This window comes from Ostrinia furnacalis, unplaced genomic scaffold (genome assembly GCF_004193835.3).
Source record: "Ostrinia furnacalis isolate ACB-3 unplaced genomic scaffold, ASM419383v2 OfSCF3663, whole genome shotgun sequence".
Lineage (NCBI taxonomy): Eukaryota > Metazoa > Arthropoda > Insecta > Lepidoptera > Crambidae > Ostrinia > Ostrinia furnacalis.
Genome location: NW_021133902.1, coordinates 483,979 through 489,978, shown reverse-complemented (window position 1 = coordinate 489,978; position 6,000 = coordinate 483,979).

Genomic DNA, 6,000 nt, shown 5'->3' with positions numbered 1-6,000 from the left:
TAGCCCCTTCCATAGCACGCTGTCCAAAAAATCCACGTTTCCGAGCCGTGTATTATCACGGGTATCTGTCTATAGGCACATTTATAAGGTTTAAAACAAAAATTAAGTAATCACAAAAACGCAGAACGGACGGCCAATGGGGCAACAGGGTTCAAGTGGAGGCTACGTACCGGAAAGCGCATCGTAGGACGTCCACCTACAAAGTGGACCGACGACCTCATAAAGGTAAGCAGGAAGGTGCTGGATGCAGGCCGCTACCAAGCGGTCATTATGAAAATCATTGGGGTACAGGCCTATGTTCAGCAGTGGACGTCCTATGGCTGAAATGATGATGATGATGATGATAAAATGTTGCTTTATTAAAATTCCTACGCTAAAAATTATCCATTTGTATTTAATGCCACTATGCAGTCCTAGTTTAACTATTACGAGAAAAACTCATTTTTGCAGTTTTCATACTAGTTGCTATTCAAGTAGCCATAAGATAAAAATAATACAGAATACATAGGCTTGTGATACCTTTTTAGAATCTCAATTAACCAAGGAAGTTTTTAAGGTAATGGGCACGATGGTCTTCCTACATTTTTTTTACACGACGGCTGATCAAAAGTGCAAGACAATGAATTAATTTTTCCTTCTTCTCTGCAATTTCTTAAAATTTTCATACTTTTAAACTAGTTTGTTGAACTTTAATCTTTTCTTTTGATAGCCCAACTATCCCTTGTGATAAGGAAAAAAACTAGATTGAAAAGTATCCTCATTTGTAGAAATGGCATGAGAAAAAGTAATCGCAGGTGGCAATTTTCTAAAAATGCACAAAAACTTAAAAATCTTGAAAACGGTGATATTTTTACTGGGGTCAAAATTGGACGTTAGGGAGACCATGGCGAGGCCTATCGATGGTTACAGGGTTATCCATTGTTTTTGGGACACCCTGTATTTTGTGTGTACCTAAAATGATATTTTCATACTACCACTTTAAATTCAACACATGGGTACACATGGGTAAAAGTATTAAACTTTTATTCGTAAGGAGGTTCTCAGTGTAGATTACGTCTATCTCGCTCGTTTATCCATTTCATGTTTAAAAGAGAAGTTTTCCTCACATTTAAGATGATGTTCTGACATTAATAAATGTGTGTGATTATAGTTCGAAGGAAAAATGTTCTACCTTACACTGAGAATTCACATTAATTAGAAAGAAAAATATTTTACACAGAAAAAATGATGAATCTATATCCGAGAGTAGTCTGAATTGAATTCCAGCTAAAACTACGTACGAATCGCATAACATTTTGCAACGAATATTAATTTTTAGTTCGAAAACTTCCGATTATTTTTCATTGCAGAACGCAACATGCAATGAAATGAAATTTTTGCTCTCGACTTTGACTAAAGTGCATTTTTTTAATTGTAAAAAGCTGTGCTTGCTATAAAATTGATTTTAAATGAAGATGCTGTAAAGATTTTAATTTCATTAAACTTAAATATATGAAATTCAATCATCCATCATTCTCAACATTGACCGAATACTTATTTTATATAGTTTTTGTGACACAAATCATTGTCCGTGAGTGTAATTTTGTATACAAGTGCTATATTTACAAATCTGCTTAAGTCTATATTTTTATACACTAAAATAATCTAATAACTAAATAATAAAATAAGCTAAAATAACAGTACATAATCTAATTAATATTGTTGATTATTCCAGCAGCTCAATAGTAATATTATAAATAATAGTAAAAAATAATGTTATTTAGACAACATTAAAAATAAATATTTACTTTCATAATTACCTTATACTAAACATTTACTCGTTTTAAATATATTTGAACACACTGTACAGTTTCACAAAATAGGGTCTATAATTATTATGTACATTATCACAAAGGGCTATGTACAGAGGAAGATATTCAATAAAATACATTTGGCACTAGGATAGCCACACCTAACAAGTTAGAGATATGTAAATGTATTAAATTCTTATTTTTCTTAAAAATTATATGTTATATAAATTTTCAATCACATTTAGATAAACATTTCATTATTTAAACGTTCAATACATTTAATATTATTTACATTTTTTTTAAATACCTATTCATCTCTTGAAAATAGAATTATTTTTAAATTAACTAATACACATATAAATTAATATACCTACTTAATGTCTTATAATTTTATTTACATAGGGCATTTTGGCATTTGACATAATAGGTGGCTTTGGCCTAATCTTTCGCATAATTTTGTTTTCAATTTGGGTATTGTCACACTTGTACTCAGTTATGGTTACGAGTTTATCGTGCATTTAACCATTAAAAATGGTGAGATTATGAGACACAAAATCATTTGTAAAGTATCATAGATTACATTCTTTTTTACAGCTGACCATACACTTTTACTAATTTAAGACAGTGTGGTTGGTGTGGTGTTTGGAATGAACTAATGGCGTTTATAGTGTGACCAGGCTTTGTAATATGTGAGGAGATTAGAATGTCAGTAGTGAAGGAAGGAATGACACTAATTATTTGATGTCAATAATACGATTAAGACTTGCGATTTAAAAAGCTATTGTATGATTTTTCAATGTTTTCTTTAAGAATCTATCTTTAAAATAGCTGCCAAGTTTAAATATCTACAGCAAAACGTTCTTAGGTTTTTCTTTGTTACATTATCAATTTTTAATTCGCAAAGTAATAAATAAATAAATAAAATAAATAAAGTAAGAATTCTGTAGGCCTTAAATTATTCAACGTTCCGAGCGCCTAGTCCGAGTTGTTTGATATTTAAAATTCTCACCTTTTTTACAAAAATGCAGAAACACTTAAACGGGCTTTACAGTTTACTATAGCGAAATTCATAAATTAATGTTCGATGTTGACTATTATTGAAATAGAAAAAAATAAACCGTTAAATAAAAGTTTAAAGACTTTGTTGAACCATTCAACAAACGTAAGTGTTCAGGTATGAAGGTTTGTTCAATTCTGTCTCCATAACAGTATAATATTATTGTTGTGTTTCAAAAGATATTTCATCCGTGGTTGAATATTGCATTGGGGAAACCTATGTTAGAGGTGTGATTGTTAATGAAATAAATAAATAAATTCCGGATAAAGGTCATTTCCACCTTCGGTCTAATCATCACTTTCCATATTGTGAGATTCCGGTCAAGCTCGCTTTCACTTCTCTGATCATCATTATCCATCAGGTGAGACGCAGACAAAAGTCTTTTTGGTTTACAAAATAAACTATTTTTATATCGTTAAATATAGAAAATAAATTTATCATATTTTATCTACAGCCACAAACTTATAAAGCTAGGTACTCTTGACAGCCGATAATGACCTGTAATGCAACAGCATAGACACCTGAACAGCTAACCTCGAACTGAATATAGCCTTTGACGCCTTTGAACACATCGTTACGTATCACGACGACAATCCAATAAGTATGTTGACAATCTACATCGTTAGCGTGACATTCAGTTTTGAAGGTGAAATATTATACAAACTACGACTTTGAACATATTATAAACAAGGTTTATTTAGATACCTACTTGCAATATTCAAGTCGATAAAATTGTCTTACAGAAAGACTGCTATCTTTGCATAAAACTGATCCAAAAATAATAAATACAGAGCTGATTTGTTAGAAAAATTAATTAAACTTGTTTCTTTTACTACTACTACTTTGCCGGGTCTATTCCCATTTTATTTGGGGTCGGCCCTATGCTCGTTTTTTTTAACCTAATAAAATACATGGTTTCTTTTAAGAGCATGAATTGAGACTTTATAAGCACCTTATATAAAAATTATTTCATCTATGAAGCATGATTTTAATAGTAAAAGGGCTTACTGAAAAGGAATCTAACCTAACCTTTTACGACTTTTATAATCAGCTTAGCAAATACAGTCAAACAAAACCACATGCAGCTTGTTAGTAGGATTTACAAAGATATTTGCTGTACCACACGATAGGTTACATCGATTCTGGCTCAGAAATGCATATCCAATAATCCTCTTGAAGATAAAAGCCTGTATATAATCCTCGTATGTTTTATTGGGTTTAGAACGGATAATAGGATTTCCACAGCCATTTGGGTCTCAGCTTCCTTTGTTCTTTCCATATAATTTAGTCATCTTATTTTCGTTTGTAATAAAGAGAATGTAAGGTCTCATGTCTCTTGGGTTGGTAATAGTGCTTTGTTAACATTGAAGTAATATTACTACGTAGTACATTATAACTCAATGTTTGTTAATGCTTTATTTAGTAAGCCCCATTTCATTAAGGAGGTTAAGGTCCAGTTAACCAGTTACAATAAAGTTTCAGATAATAATCTGTTAGATAAATAAAAATGATTACATAGTAGCATCAAAATACCTCTTGGGGTAAACTAAATTACTACCTACACCCACAAAATAACACCGCTATTTTGGGCTTTCATTCATAAATAATAAGGTACAAACGACCTAAAACCAGATCGTCTGTACATCTATTTTGGATACGTCTGACACAAATTATAGTAGCTTGTATCAAAAAAGCCAAGTACATTTTGGGTTCACCTTTGACTTTTTGCCTAACCTTCTATTTTTTAGGTTTTAAATCTAAGTCATGTCTTCAGGATACTATCTCATCGATATACAGTTTTTCATACTTTTTTTTTAAACCTATTGTAACCGCAGTGGTAGTGAATAGTGTATAGCAAATACAACTTACGAATTTACAACAGATATTTTATTGAAAAGATTTCATTTTGTGTTTCATTTGAAACTCATAAAATATTTTTATGTAGTGTATGTCGATGTCATTATTATATCTACAAACGCTATCGACAATCATAAACGTCTCTAGTATGAAATCTTCTTTGTTACCGAATAATAGGCGAAGAAACCTATAACACTCAATTGTATGGGGAGACTTAGAAGACTTATCTCCCGAGAATAATAGGGTAGGATTGGAAGCCGTCAGCTATTCTCAAGATCATTTCATATCTCCATTCATCTTACGACTTTATTACTTGAACATGATTTTTAATTTAAGTTATGATGAATCAGTTGTGGAACTTAAAAACCAAGTAATTGTGTAAGTAGTAAAACCATTGACAATCTGTCAAAACTTACCAATCCCATTTATAATTTTGTGTAGCATTTCTGATTTACGACGTCATATTTCTACGAGCTCAATAGAATAATTTTTTGATTACAAAACTTATGAAAATCGAATTGTACAGCACATTCAAAAGCAATCGATTTTCAGGGCTATATTGAAGTTTTTTTTAAAGAAAAATGTGCAAATATTCCATCGAAAAAAAAAATATCCTTTCTCGCGACAGAGACATCTATTACTTTTTTTAATGACGGTATACAAAGAAATGAGTGTGTTATACAAAACTGTTCCTAGCCGATCAAATACTTTAAGACATAATTAGTAGGTACCATTGTAAAAATGCAAAAAATCCTAACAATCCTTTATTGCTTGGAGATAAAACTGGAATTTCTTATTTCACGGCCAAGGTCCAGAATGGCTTAATAAAATGCAACCGAGAGGAGCGTTAGGCAAGGAATCCACCGTCGCCGCGTAACGACATTAATTTCACATCGCCTTGAATGTCTTCCACTTCGTTTAATTAATAAGATCGGGTTTAACCACACCAAGTAGACAAAATAGGATCTTGAAAATTCACTTGGGGATTTTTAAAATGTATGAAAGTAAAAAGTGACATAGCCACAAATATGCAAAGTATAAGTTACAATACAGAATAATAATAACAATATGGCTATATCAGGAAACACAGTTTAAATATTATATCTGTTAAAAGGTTAAGAGGACCAGCCCCCCTAGACAAGTTTCACTTTCTGATCGAATCGAAAATCGAATCCATCAAAACTCCATACAAAAAAGGCTTTTCGGCCATTTTTCGACTTTTTGGTTTGCGATTATAATGTGCACTTTGTCTACACTTTGCGATAGTGCGACAAGGCTATCAAAATTTGTATGTGG